Raw genomic sequence first — 12,192 nt, 5'->3', positions numbered from 1 at the left:
AGAAGAGGGAAGGAAGAAGGAAGGAACAAAGAGGGGGGAAACAAAAGGAAGAAAGGGAAAAGAGAAGGAAGGAAGAAGAGGAAAGGGAAGGAGAAAAGGAAGGAAAAGGGAAAGGAGAGAAGGAAGGAAGGAAAGAAAGAGGGAAGGAAGGGAGACAAGGAAGGAGAGAGAGGATTTATTAAGTGGCCAGGATGTGTCCAGCCCTGCACCAAATGCTTTACAAATCTTATCTCACCTGATTCATCCCAGTGCTTTCCTTCTTTTTTTTTGGGGGGGGGGGGTGTGGGACATTGAGGGTTAAGTGACTTGCCCAGGGTCACACAGCTAGTAAGTGTCAAGTGTCTAAGGCCAGATTCGAACTCAGGTCCTCCTGAATCCAGGGCCAGTGCTTTATTCACTGCGCCACCTAGCTGCCCCCATTGCTTTCCTTCTGCTAATTATTTCCAATTTATCCTGTAGACAACATTTTTGTATACACTAGTTTGCATGTTGTCTTCCTCATTATATTGTGAGCTCCTTGAGAACGGGAACTGTCTTTTGCCCTTTTTTTACAACTCCAGAGTTTAGCTCAGTGCTGGCATGTAGTAGGTGCTTGACAAATATTGATTGATTACTTCAAATTTACATGTTACCTGGCTATTTATCTCCTCCCTCCTTTAGCATCTGGATGGGTGTCTCCTACCAAAAGGATCCCCTCCCATTGAAAGGCACTCCTCTCTTGCCATTTTTCTTGACTTTTTCCTGGCTTCCCTTAAGGTCTCTGGGCAGGGTTGTTTCTTTGAGCTCACCAAAGGCTTAGGGGAGTGGAAGGGTGGAGCTGGAGCCTCCAGGCAAGTCCTCCTAGCACCAGGTGCTGATAATCCTAGCTACTCTTAGAAGTCTTCCTGCAAAGCTTAGAATTTAATAGCTCTAGGTACCACAGAGTCTTTAAATAAGAGGATCCAAACTGGGTAAAAGCTCAGACTTGGCAAACTGATTGTCAAGACATTTTTTTTTCCTTCTATGGAGCTGAATCTGCTTCCCTGTAGCCTGGTGTCAAGGCTATAGTTTTAGCCCTGACGCTATCTGTGTCACCTTGGGCAAGTCGATTTCCTTCTTTGGATTTCTCTTTCTTTTTTCAGATAGGGATAAGAATACCTGTCCTAGGGGGCAGCTAGGTGGTGCAGTGGATAGAGCACTGGCCCTGGATTCAGGAGGACCTGAGTTCAAATCTGACCTCAGACACTTGACACTTACTAGCTGTGTGACCCTGGGCACATCACTTAACCCCAATTGCCTCACCAAAAGAAAAAAGAAAAAAAAAGAATACCTGTCCTACCTAGTTGTGAAGATCATAGATGTTACCTTATACCCATTTGTGTGTGTGTGTGTGTGTGTGTGTGTGTGTGTGTGTGTAACCTCTATAATGTGCACATCTTTGTCTCTGCTGTCTGAAGGTAAGGTCCCCAGGGTCAGTGACTAACTTCTGTGTCTCGATGCTTATTAGTTAGATGCTTGTTGCTTAATCGACAGAATGGTCAAGCTGAAAGGGACTTTAGAGACCGATTATAAGAAAAGAGGCAGGAACCCAAAGAGGGGAGGGGACTCTGGTCACACTTCAAGTTAGTGGCAGAGCAGGGCTCTTTCTATTAAACCCTTAGGCCTTCTAATGAGATGATATATATGTGAAAGCAATTCGGAAAGCAGGGTAGTCTAAAAAACCCAGTGCTGTTTTTATGTGGCCACTCTTCCTTCTCCCATGGAGTGGCACCTAGGCATCCCCTTCAGGTGTCCTTTCCTGATAAACAACCCTGAAGGGCAAGTTCTCTTTGGGAAAAGAGCCTTCAATCCAATTCTTTCTGGGTCACTCTCTCTGGGAAATAAACTCCCCTCCTGTGAGAAAGGACAAGTTAAGGGTGTAAAACCCTTCGGGTAACTTGGACAGTATAATTGAATTGGACTTCCCATTGACATGTTGTAAGAATGATTGATTAATGGCGGGCCTGATGTGGTTTTTGCCTTTAAGCATGTGACTGCATGTACCTTAAGTTCTAAAGTCAGGGCCTGATATCTCTCTCAAGCGCTGGGGCTTATTCCTTTCTGGTGTTGGATCTTTGCAGGGGGCAATCCATTTCCAACTAACCACCCAACTGAGTGCCTGTTTGCTTTTCCCAAGCAGTGAACTCTACTTGGGATGTGTAATCATCCATGGTCGTATTCCTTATCTTTGGAAAGACCAAGATGTCTTGGTGCAGACAATCTGGAAGACTATCCCTATCTTGGGGCCACGACAGAGATGCACAAATGTCCCAAATCCTAGGGAATCATATGGATATGAAAGGTACAGTCAGGTCAACAAATCAGAGAAGTCTTCACTGAGCAGGAATGGCACTAGTCCCTTTTGGACCAATATGATGCTATAGGATCCAATCTGGGGCTAAAGAAGAATCTCCTCTAACATCCCTGACAAGGGAACATCCAGCTTCTGCTCAAAGAACCCCAATGAAGAGGAGCCCTTTGCCTCCCTGGGCACTCTGCACTTTGGAGCAGCCCTCTTAATTAAGGAGTTCTTTTACATCAGGCCAAATCAGCTTCTCTCTAACTTCTACTTGTTGCTTTAGTAGAATCCCCAGCACCTACCTAGCATAGTCCCTGGCACATGTTGTTGTTGAGTCATTTTCAGTTGTGTTCCATTCTTGGTGACTGCAAAGATATTGGAGTAGTTTGCTACTCCAGATTTGACAGATGAGGAAACTGAGGCAAACAGGGTGAAGTGACTTGTCCAGGGTCACAGTTAGTAAGTGCCCGAGGTCAGATTTGAACTCAGGAAGATGAGTCTTCCTGATTCTGGGCCTGGCACTCTATCCACTGCAGCTCCACATAGGGGTCTTTTCTAAGTGCCTAGTTGGAACATAGTAAGTACTTAATGTATGCTTGTTGTAAAGTGTTCCTAGTTTGTCCATATCAGACGCTCAATAAGTCTAATTCACAGCCCTTCAAATACTTAAGGCCAACTAACATGCCCTCCATTAAGTTTCTTATTTGAAGCCTAGAATCACAGGCTACCACATCCTCAACTCCTTCAACTAATCTTCATGTGTCCCACTTTTGAGTTCCTTTACTATCCTGTCGATCCTCTTCTTATTGAACTGAGTGAAAAGGAGAAACTCATCTCCTCAAAATGTTGACTGTGTGTTACTGGAAGTATTTTTGAACCGTGCTTCCTATATAACAAAGATCCCTAGTATAGGGCTTAGTCTGTTCTCTGTGTGTACTTTGGATCTCCTAGCCCTTCCTATTAATTACATCAGTGACTATTGGGGGGGGGAGATCACAATTGATGTTTTTTATTCCTAAAATGATCATTTAAGCTGTTATTTAGTGATGCAGATAGCTAGGTGACACAGTGGATAGAGCAATGGCCCTGGAGTCAGGAGGACCTGAGAAGTTGGGAAGAGGAAAACATAAGCTTGAGGTCAGGAAGAGCTTCCCAATGACTGGAGTTTTCCAAAAGTGAAATGGATTGCCTGTGGGGTTAGGGAGTTTCTCCTCATTGGAGGTCTTCAAAGGCCGAATGGGATAGATAAGTGCACAGCCACTTAACTATGTTGTAGAGCATTGTTGGTCAAACTCAAATAGAACATTCTGAGGGGCAGCTAGGTGTTGCAGTGGATAGACCACCGGCCCTGGATTCAGGAGGACCTGAGTTCAAATCCGGCCTCAGACACTTAACACTTACTAGCTGTGTGACCCTGGGCAAGTCACTTAACCCCAACTGCCTCACCAAAAAAAAAAAAAAAAAAACATTCTGGCCTCATATTGACAGAAAACCACCAATTAACATTATCTAGGTTGTATTGTATTTTATTGATTTTGTTAAACATGTCCCAATTACAATTTAATCTTCAGGCCTTATTGAGAGTTTTCTGAGTTTGACACCTCTGTTGTAGAGAAGATTCTTTTTCAAGTATGAGTTGGACCAGATAGCCACTAAAGTCCCTCTCAACTCCAAAATTCTGTGATTCTCTGATACCTGGAAAGAAAGTTCTCCTGAGAAATATTTTTCTGGTCCAAAGAACTCCCAGCCATTTGTTTCTCCATTGTTCCAGAATTCTACTTGGCATACAAGAGCCAATGTTCATGTTTCACATAACTGAGTCACTTAAAACAATACAAGAATTCATTTAAATGAGTTTGTGGCCTAAAGGAGAGAAAGCAGCTTTAATTTGGCAAAAAGAAAAAACATTTCTTCATGTGCTGTTCTCAAAAAATATCAGAATCATAACCTGGATTCTCTTTAAGGTTTGTCCAAAATAACCTTAGGGTGTCTGGCTCCCCAAAAAGCCCACACAGAGCTGTCCCAGGTTCCATGGTGTGGCTGCCATGGGAGCCTGTTTTAGATGGCTAGCCTCTTAATCATTTCTCTTTGTGAAATGTCTCTAAAGAAAGCACTGCCATGTATCTCAAGGCTCTAGGAAGGGTCTAGGAAGGAAGACATTTAGTTTCATCCTTTAGACCATGGTGGGTTAGGGGAAAAAATCTCTAAAGTTCCTTCTGACTTGGATATTCCTATGCTAGTTTAAATAATGGACTTCTTCTTGGTATGATTTCCTTCTGTACAGGCCTCTAAAATCATAGCAAAACTCCCTCTTCAACAAAATTACTTTGGATTCACTTATAGAACCTATAGGTTTAGTTAGTATTATTTCAATGATATATGGAAGGTGGAGAGAGTATTGTAGAAGACCTGTAATATTAAGCCCCAGAAACATTACAGATCTACCTAAATGAGACTCATAATCCCTTGAAAGAATTGGGCCAAACTAATCATACAGGGAAAACCAAATCAATGAAAATGACCATCTTCCAGATTTGTGATGGACATCCTATAGAGCTTATCTCTCTCTCTCTCTCTCTCTCTCTCTCTCTCTCTCTCTCTCTATATATATATATATATATATATATATATATATATATATATATATCTGGGACAGACACCACAAATGAACAATGGGACAGGCCCAGAACTGAATAGGTGGCAAAGAGCCTATAGGAAATTGTGCAGGGTTTTTAATTACCCCAGGCTTCTCGATGGAACAAAGATCCATCTTTTTAACAACAATATTACTCTGGTGGTGATATATAGCTGTGATCATTGGAATACCACCCTGTCCAATGAATTGAAGTTGTAGATCATGTGAAAGGCAATGAAGAAGTCCGTGGAGGGCATGAGCACGAGCACAATTAGAGTTGACATTAGAGTTGAGAAATGATACAGAAGTGATGGGATGGATACCATCAGAGAAATGCACAGTTGGGGAAAAGATAAATAAGAGCAAAGGACAAATGATGGGCAATTCACATTGTCCACTAATACCCCTGAGATATTGGGAGAAAGTAAAGAAGGCCCATAACATGTGAAACTTCTTGTCACAAACTTTTGGAGAGAAAATAGCTAACATTTATATAGTGCTTTAAGGTCTGAAAATGCTATCTAATCCTTACAATGACACTATTAGGCAGGTGCTATTATTACCCCCATTTTGCAGGTGAGGAAACTGAGGCAGAGAGCAGTTAAGTAACATGCCTGAGGTCACACAACTAATAAGTGTCTTGAGGCAGGATTCAAAGTCAGGTCTTCCTGATTCTAGGCCCAGTGTTCTATCCACAGTACCATGTAGCCCGCTGATGTATACAAGTGTCACACAGTGTGGGCAGACATGGGTAGGTTTTGATCAGTCTCATTGGAAGGAATGTTCACAACAGTGAGATTGCATGTCTTCTAGGTTACTCTTTTCTTCAACCCAGATTGCACCCCTTCAAAGTCTTGAATTCTTTTCATGAGCAGCTCTGAAATTCTCTCTTTCCTTCTCCCTCCATTTCTCTCTCCCTCCCTCTATTTCCCTCTCTCTATCTTTCTATCCCTCTCTTACCCCTTCCTCTCTTCTCTCTCCCCTCTTCTTTATCCCCTCTTTCCTTCTCCCAACCTTAGCTACATCAGTACTCAGACCATACTCAAAGCCTTTCCAGCTGGGTTGGACTTGTTAGATCTAACACTTTTCTGCCACAATTTTTTTTGCGGGGGCAATGAGGGTTAAGTGACTTGCCCAGGGTCACACAGCTAGTAAGTGTCAAGTGTCTGAAGCCAGATTTGAACTCAGGTCCTCCTGAACCCAGGGCCAGTGCTTTATCCACTGCACTACCTAGCTGCCCCATTTTTTGCTTTAAAATTTTTTTTTTATTTAAAAATTTTTTTTTCACAATTTGCAAAAGCCCAAGGTTACCCACCCCAGAATATAGTGAAGCATCAAAGGACTTTAGTGGAGGGTTACTCATTATTGACATCAGTTAGCCTTAATTCTGCCCACTTGGTTTTTCTAACTCATTTCTGTGTGATAAGAGGTTTGCTGCTGATGATTTGGGCATATTTAGCAAGGGAAGGAGGCCTGTTCTTCCACAGTCCGTTTCACAATGACATATACCCTCACTGCCATTTGTATAATAGCCTGAAAAATCTAAGCATAGTCCTTCCTTAATCCTGTGGCATAGTAAAAAAAAAGCAGTATTTGTACTACCTGTAATCTACTAACACAAAATGAAAATGTTATACTGCAGGTCCAATTAGAGATATATTTATATTGACTTTCAGGTATAAACTTCTAGGATCCTTCTTATGACCTTAGAGTATACAGTTTTGTTGACAAAGCAGACTTTGATATTTTCAAAATGACGGGTAAAAGCTTAGAACATCATCAGTATAATCATGGAAGAGCTCAGCACAGGTCTCAGGGGAGAGTGGTGCCCTAGACAGAAAGGGCACAGAAAGGAACTAGTAATAGTGATGGTGGTGGTGGTGGTGGTGGTAGTGGTAGTGACAGCAGCAGCAGCAGCAGCTAGCCTTTAATAGCATCTACAATGCTCCAGGCACCATGCTAAGCACTTTACAGTGTCTCATTTGATCCTCACAAGAACCCTGGGAGGTAGATGCTGTTATTACCCCCATTTTGCATATGGGGAAACTGAGGCAAACAGAGGTTAAATGATTTACATAAAGTCACACAGCTAGTAAGTGTCTGAGGAAGGATTGGAATTTGTCTTCCTGACTGTAGACCCAGTATTCTATCCATTGCCTCACTTTCTCCATTCATCTGCTTCTAGCTAAGCTATTAGCTCAAGGGAGCCAATCAACCTTGCCATCTCTTATCTGGATTTCTTTTTTGTTTTCCTTCTGCAATGCCTTACGAATATTCTTTTCCTTTCTTTCCCATGACTCCTGCCCTCCAATAGAATGCCCTCTCCTGTAATAAATAAGTACAGTCAAGTCAAACAAAACAGCTGGGATTCACCACATCTCTTCTGAGAATTGTCTCCCAGAATCACCAAGAAACTCCTGCCCTGTAGAGGAAGGGGGACTTTACCTTGGGGAGGGGTTGACTCTGCTCATCATACCTCCAAGGAGTCACACCAGAGGATTCTCTTTGCCCCAGTGGCCCCAGGAGAAAGGGGCCATCTCCCCTCCCATGCCCCAGTACTAGTTCATAGATATTCTCCCAGCTCTTCACTGTAAAGTGCATGTGGGCTCCCTGGAGGCAAGACAACCTTCCCTGCAGGCCTACAATTCCCCTCCTCAGAGGTGGGCAGTTTCAGTTCCTAGGTAACAGGTCCTTTCCAGCATGTTTTTAATATTCTGTCCTAGGGCATGGAAAAATGTGAAAACAAAGCCATCCAGCACCACCCTGTTTCTCTGCAGCTAATTTGATTGATTTCTCAGTTGGTAACTTCTGACTTTGAGGCAAGTCATTTCCCCTCACTGGGCCTCAGTTTTCTCATCTATAAAAAGAGCAGGGAGTCGCATTAGATTAAGGCTTAGAAATCACGTCAGGGAAAATAACCGTTTTTAGTTATGTCCTTAAAATATAATTTTTTTGAAGAGCTCCATTGGACATGTGTGCATGTGTGTATATATGTGTATATATATTATATAAAGCAACAGTGGTATTGTGGGGAAAGCCTTGAATTTGTAGCACCTTTGCACCTCAGTTTCCCTATCTGTAACAAGGGGAAAAGAACTGGAGCACTTCCCTCAGAATGGGGTTGTAAAAGTCACATGAGATTCTGGGCATCATTATTCCAGACATCCCAGTTGGCAGCCTTGGAGTGAATCTCTTTGCTTGACTCCCCAATATTCAATCAGTCGCTAAGTCTCGGGGAGGAACTCCACAACCACCCCAGAGAGTGTGGCTGGAGAGAGAAAAGACCCAGTGGATGAAGAATGGTTATTGCTCAGATTATGAAATGCATTTTGATGGATAACCCATTGAGCTTATCCAACAGTCCGTGGATTTGGGACAGACCGTACAGATGCACAGTGAGCTAAACCTAGAATAAAACATGAAGAAAGGGGAATAATGGGCTGCATTGCCTTCAGGAAGTTGAAACACTTCTTTCATGACTCATCATCTTCTCTTAGAAACAAAGACCCATGTTTTAAATACCAAAACTTTACAAGTGTTGTTGTATGACCAGGAGACAAGGAACAGAAGTTTAAGAAGAATTAAAAATGAATATCACACAGAGACAATGTAGAGAAAGGTGTGTGTGTGTGTGTGTGTGTGTGTGTGTGTGTGTTGGAGAGGGGGAGGCATTTTCATGCAAGCTATACCAGATACCAGATGTCCAATACAGAACTTTGAAGAACAAATATAAATGGTGTTGTTAGGGAAATATAAGAAAGAAAAGATGCTCTAGTCATGTGACAAGGGTGAGGGATGAAAGATAGATAGCCAAAGTGTTCCGCTAATATCTTTACTATGTCAGGAAAAATTGAGGAAGGACTCCAGCCCATTGGGTGGACTACCTCTAGTGAAATTATGGGAGGACATAGACAAGAATCACCCAGGTAGGGCAGACATCAATGATGGGTTGTGATCTAAGTAAGCCATTGGAAAGAACATTGGAATTGATGAGATCCTAGATCCCTTTGAGCATTTCAATATGCTGTGTATTTGCTAATCTGTAAACAACACAGATTGACTTGGGTTGGGTTGGGTTATTTACCCTAATGGAGTCAGAGTTAGAGGCAGATCCTGCCCTCAAGGAGTCTATAATCTAATGGGAGAAGACAACAGGTAAAAAGAAACTGAAAAGCTGAGGGGAGACACCAGGGGAGAGAGAGGAGGTCAAAGGGCACTTGGGCATGATGAAGTCTTGAAATGAAACCCAAATGGGCAGCGATGACACAGGAGAATTCCCTGGGTGCTCTTCTTAAATAATGGAGGATCTGGGAGAAAGGAGCTCCCAGATGTCCATTCTCCACCCTCTCCAACCAGAGGGAGGGGTTCCTAGCCTTACTACTTATTGGGTCACCTTTCCCTCTAGTCTCAATTTCTTCCTTTGTAAAATAAGGGAATTGGACTAGATAATGTCTCAGTTCTTTCCCAGATGCTGTGCTCCTACTATTGTGCCCGTTCTATCTTTTATCTCTTTCTACCTATGTGTTCTGGGCCTATGTCTTCCTCTCTAAAATGAGGATAACATGCACTACTACCCACATCATAGGGAAACAAACTGAAATACAGATCAAAGGGATCAAATTTGTGGGTGAGCTAGAAAATATTACATAAATGTCAGCTGCTATTATTAATCACAATAGTTTTCCATTGATGCTAGAAATTTTACACCACCCTTATCTGCACTGATTTATGTTTCCATTCTTTTATTTAAGTTATACAAGTTAATACAATAGAATAAAAATCCAGATTTCTATTGTCTTAGGAAAGCCATATTATAAATGCATGTGTGTCCTGAACATTGGAAGTAGATCCCAGAAGAGACACCTAAGGCTTCTTTTAGCACATTAGTATGACAAGTTGAGGTCTGGGAGAACCTAGCCCTCTGATAAACTATGGGTTAAGAGGGAAGAGAGTTAGGAGGAAGAAAGCAAACCCTGGTAGCAAACTCTAAGGAGGAGGTAAGTGTTGATGAATGTGGGCAATAACTAAAAGAAGACTCCAGTAGGGGAGGGCAAGGGGGAGAGAGTGAGGACAGTGATGAGGGCCCTATGTTTGAGCTTTACTTTACCCCGAAGGCTGGCAATTCATTAATTCATAGTATATAAGGACCAGGATTCATGGTACCCAACCCATTTGTGGATTGATGAAATGAGTTGACATACAAGTAAAGATGAATGAGTGAGTGAATGAATGAATGAGGCTGGAAAAGCCAAGTATATGTGCCTAGAGGCCTATGCCACTCCACAGTTACAAGTTGCCAACCCCAGGGGAACACATGGTCCTTGAGGTCCCCTCCTGCTGGGACAATTTTTCCGTATATGCCTTTGAAGTATTTCAGGGTAAAATCTGCTGTATGTTTGTTTGTTTGTTTGTTTGTAGGGTTAAGTGGGCAATGAGGGTTAAGTGATTTGCCCAGGGTCACACAGCTAATAAGTGTCCAGTGTCTGAGGTCAAATTTGAACTCAGGTCGTCCTGAATCCAGGGCCAGTGCTTTATTCACTGTAGCGCCACCTAGCTGCCTCATAATCTGCTATATTTTCAAGAGACATTTTAGGCCTTGTTCCGTTCCATGTCCCTGATTTTCTCTCCACTCTCGCCCCTTCACCCTACCCAGAAACAATTGTTTTGAATTACACAGGATTTCCGGAGTGTGCCAAACCCAAATGGCCATTTCTGACCCAGCACCCTCATGAAGGGCAAGGAAACAGTTTTGCTGTGGTTGTGGGCAGCCTCCTGTGGAACAGTGACATCTAGTGGCCCTTCTCTGAAAAACAAAATCAGGCAAACAAGTTTCTTCTTGCCGTCACAGCCAATTGTTTAGCAGTGCTGGGGGGAGCGTCCTCCCCCGTATGGACGGGTAGAGGGAGGGCAGGAAACCTTCCACTACATTCTAGACTGACATAGAGCCAAGTAGGCATGGATGCTCAACAAATAGTCTTTGAAACTGTTTGAAGAACCCATTAGACTAAATCAACCCAAGTCTATCTAGCCTATAGACATGACAATTATGGGAAGGTGATGCCCCAGGCTTATTAACCTAATTTTAGATGTGTAAATATATATTTTTTTAATTTTTGTTTTTGCGGGGCAATGGGGATTAAGTGACTTGCCCAGGGTCACACAGCTAGTATGTGTCAAGTGTCTGAGGCCGGATTTGAACTCAGGTCCTCCTGAATCCAAGGCCAGTGCTTTATCCACTGTGCCACCTAGCTGCCCCCCTAAATATATTTTAAAATAACTGCCTATTTATAGTTGTTATTTTTAATATTTGTTAACATTAATATGCATTATCTATAATGATCTCTACCTGTTTCTATATATTAGACATGTGGATATGACTATCCTGGGCCAAGTCACTCTTCTCTGAGCTTCATTTTACCCACTTATTAAGTGAAGGCATTGGCCTGGATAGTTCCTAAGGTCCCTTCCTGCCTTAATGATCTCTGTTTCTATCATTCAGATTACTAGGCTAGACACAAAGTACAGTTTTTACAAATTACTCTTCATCATCATCACAGGTCCCATGCATTTTAATACAGTCTGGAATTTTGCATCTCTTCTGGTGTCCTCTATGCCCACAAGACATCTCATCCCCAGAGTTTTTCCTGCATCACCATCTCCCTTGGCCCTGTGACTGGTACCTGAGCAAGGCCAGGCATGTTCAGGGAGAAGCGATGAGCAAGCTTCTCTTCATGCCTGGATATTCATTCAGTTCAACAAATGGTTATTAAACACTTCTAGTAGATAAGAGAATATATTCAACACCCGAAGGAACAGAGTCCAGCTGCCTAGCTGTGCCCACCCTGGAAACCTCCTGTAGGGGCACACCATTGTCATGTAGTCTCCCCTTTCAGTCCTTATCTCAGTTCTGCAGGCTCCTATAGCAGCTGGCTGGAAGTAGAGGGCCTGGTCTTGCCTCCATATTACAGATTTGGTAAGTTGCAAATGGCCCATTGGAGTAATCCTGCCTCTGGCAATTACTAGTGTGTCCTTGGGCAAGTCCCTTTACCACCACAGGCCTTAGCTTCTTCTTCTGGGGAGTGAGATGATCAGACTATAGGGCCTTTAAGGTGCATCCCAAGCTCCAGAACTATGCATCTGTGATCCTGTGGGGTAGGTTCAGAAATAGAATGGCTTAGAGAATGGAGAATGGAGGACAAGCAAGAAGAAGAGGCATAGAAAACATAATGTTAGAGGTATT

At 42.7% G+C, this 12,192-nt stretch overlaps 1 protein-coding gene across 1 annotated transcript in view; it reads left to right on the top strand.

Moving 5' to 3' along the window:
* The window catches only part of HS6ST2 (heparan sulfate 6-O-sulfotransferase 2), a 261,877-nt gene that overhangs the window by 247,736 nt on the left and 1,949 nt on the right, over positions 1-12,192 (top strand). The gene's annotated exons all lie outside the window — the stretch shown is intronic.

The sequence above is a fragment of the Dromiciops gliroides genome, chromosome X (assembly GCF_019393635.1).
Source record: "Dromiciops gliroides isolate mDroGli1 chromosome X, mDroGli1.pri, whole genome shotgun sequence".
Taxonomy (NCBI): domain Eukaryota; kingdom Metazoa; phylum Chordata; class Mammalia; order Microbiotheria; family Microbiotheriidae; genus Dromiciops; species Dromiciops gliroides.
This window is presented reverse-complemented; position numbering and strand designations above follow the sequence as displayed.